The sequence below is a fragment of the Lipotes vexillifer genome, unplaced genomic scaffold, assembly GCF_000442215.2.
Source record: "Lipotes vexillifer unplaced genomic scaffold, Lipotes_vexillifer_v1.1 scaffold902, whole genome shotgun sequence".
NCBI lineage: Eukaryota > Metazoa > Chordata > Mammalia > Artiodactyla > Lipotidae > Lipotes > Lipotes vexillifer.
In genome coordinates this window covers 277,838-280,684 of record NW_006794304.1, presented here as the reverse complement: position 1 = coordinate 280,684, position 2,847 = coordinate 277,838, and positions in this window count along the sequence as shown.

The following is a 2,847-nucleotide window of genomic DNA, read 5'->3' as shown; positions in this document are numbered from 1 at the left end:
TCTTTCCCTTTATTTTCTGTTTTTGTGTGTCTGTGTGTTTCTTTGTGTGTTTTTATCTGTTTGGTTTTGCTTTTACCATTTGACTTGGGGTTTTGTTTGTCTATTCATTTTCTTTCTTTCTTCCTTTTTTTTCTTCCAAGCCACGTGGCTTGTGGGATCTTAGTTCTCTGGCCAGGCTTTGGGTCTGAACCTCTGAGGTGGGAGAACCAAGTCCAGGACGCTGGACTGCCAGAGAACCCCTGGTCCCAGGGAATATTAATCAGTGAGAGCTCTCCCAGACGTCTCTATCTCAACACTAAAACCCGGCTCCACCCAAGGGGCAGCAAGCTTCAGTGCTGGATGCCCCACACCAAACAACTAGCAAGACGGGAACACAATCCCACCCATTAGCAGTCAGCATGCCTAAAGCCATACTCAGCTCACAGACACCCCAAAACACACAACCTGATGCAGCCCTGTCCATCAGAGGGACAAGATCCAGCTCCATCCACCAGAACAGAGGCACCAGTCCCCCCACCAGGAAGCCTACACAAGCCACCGGACCAGCCTCACCCACTGGAGGCAGACACCAGAAGAAAGAGGAACTATGACCCAGCAGCCTGCAGAAAGGAGACCCCAAACACAGCAAGTTAAAGAAAATGAGAAGAAAGAGAAATATGTTGCAGACAAAGGAACAAGGTAAAACCCCACAAGATCAAATAAATGAAGAGCAAATAGATAATCAACCTGAAAAAATATTCAGAGTAATGATAGTAAAGATGATCCAAAATATCGGAAATAGAATGGAGAAAATACAAAAAATGTTTAACAAGGACCTAGAAGAACTAAAGAACAAACAAACAGTGATGAACAACACAATAACTGAAATTAAAAATACTCTAGAAGGAATCAATAGCAGAATAACTGAGGCAGAAGAATGGATAAGTGAGCTGGAAGGTAGAATGGTAGAAATAATTGCCATGGAGCAGAATAAAGATAAAAGAATGAAAAGAATTGGAGACAGTCTCAGAGACCTCTGGGACAGGATTAAACACACCAATATTCGAATTATAGGGGTCCCAGAAGAAGAAGAAGAGAGAGAGAGGGTCTGAGAAAATATTTGAAGAGATTATAGTTGAAAACTTCCCTAGCATGGAAAAGGAAATAATCAATCAAGTCCAGGAAGCGCAGAGATTCACATACAGGATAAACTCAAGGAGAAACAGGCTGAGATGCATATTAATCACACTAACAAAAATTAAATAAAAAGAAAAAATATTAAAATCAGCAACAAATTACATATAAGGGAATCCCCATAAAGTTATCAGCAGATTTTTCAGCAGAAACTGCAGGCCAGAGGGGAGTGGCAGGATATATTTAAATTGATGAAAGGGTAAAACCTACAGCCAAGATTACTCTACTCAGCAAGGCTCTCATTCAGAGTTGACAGAGAAAACAAAAGCTTTTACAGACAAGCAAAAACTAAGAGAATTCAGCACCACAAAACCAGCTCTACAACAAATGCTAAAGGAACTTCCCTAAACTGGAAGCACAAGAGAAGAAAAAGACCTACAAAAACAAACCCAAAACAATTTAGAAAATGGTAATAGAAACATACATATTGATAATTACCTTGAATGTAAATGGATTAAATGCTCCAACCAAAAGACACAGACTGGCTGAATGGACAAAAGAACAAGACCCATATATATGCTGTCTACAAGAGATCCACTTCAGACCTAGGGACACATACAGACTGAAAGTGGGGGGATGGAAAATGATATTCCATGCAAAAAAAAAAAAGCTGAAGAAGCAATACTTATATCAGACAAAATAGACTTTAAAATAAAGACCGTTATAAGAGACAAGGAAGGACACTACATAATGATCAAGGGATCAATCCAAGAAGAAGATAAAACAGTTATAAATATATATGCACCCAACATAGGAGCACCTCAAAACATAAGGCAAATGCTAACAGCCATAAAAGGGGAAATCAACAGTAACACAATAATAGTGGAGGACTTTAACACCCCCACTTACACCAATGGACAGATCATCCAGACAGAAAATAAATAAGGAAACACAAGCTTTAATTGACACAATAGACCAGATAGATTTAATTGATATTTAGAGGATATTCCATCCAAAGGCAACAGAATACATTTTCTTCTCAAGTGCTCATGAAACATTCTCCAGGATAGATCATATCTTGGGTCATAAATCAAGCCTTGGTTAATTTATGAAAATTGAAATTGTATCAAGTATCTTTTCTGACTGCAACACTATGAGACTAGATATCAATTACTGGAAAAAATGTGAAAAATACAAACACATGGAGCCTAAACAATATGCTACTAAATAACCAAGAGATCATGGAAGAAATCAGAGGAAATCAAAAAATACCTAGAAACAAATGACAATGAAAACACAACGACCCAAAACGTATGAGATGCAGCAAAATCAGTTCTAAGAGGGAAGTTTATAGCAATACAATCCTACCTCAAGAAACAAGAAAAATCTCAAATAAACAACCTAACCTTACACCTAAAGCAATTAGAGAAAGAAGAGCAAACAAACCCCGAAGTTAGCAGAATGAAATAAATCATAAAGATCAGAGCAGAAATAAATGAAAAAGAAATGAAGGAAATGCTAACAAAGATAGTAAAACTAAAAGCTGGTTCTTTGAGAAGATAAACAAAATTGATAAACTTTTAGCCAGATTCATCAAGAAAAAAAGGGAGAGGACTCAAATCAATAAAATTAGAAATGAAAAAGGAGAAGTTACCGCTGACACTGCAGAAATACAAAGAATCATAAGAGACTACTACATATAGTTATATGCCAATAAAATGGACAACCTGGAAG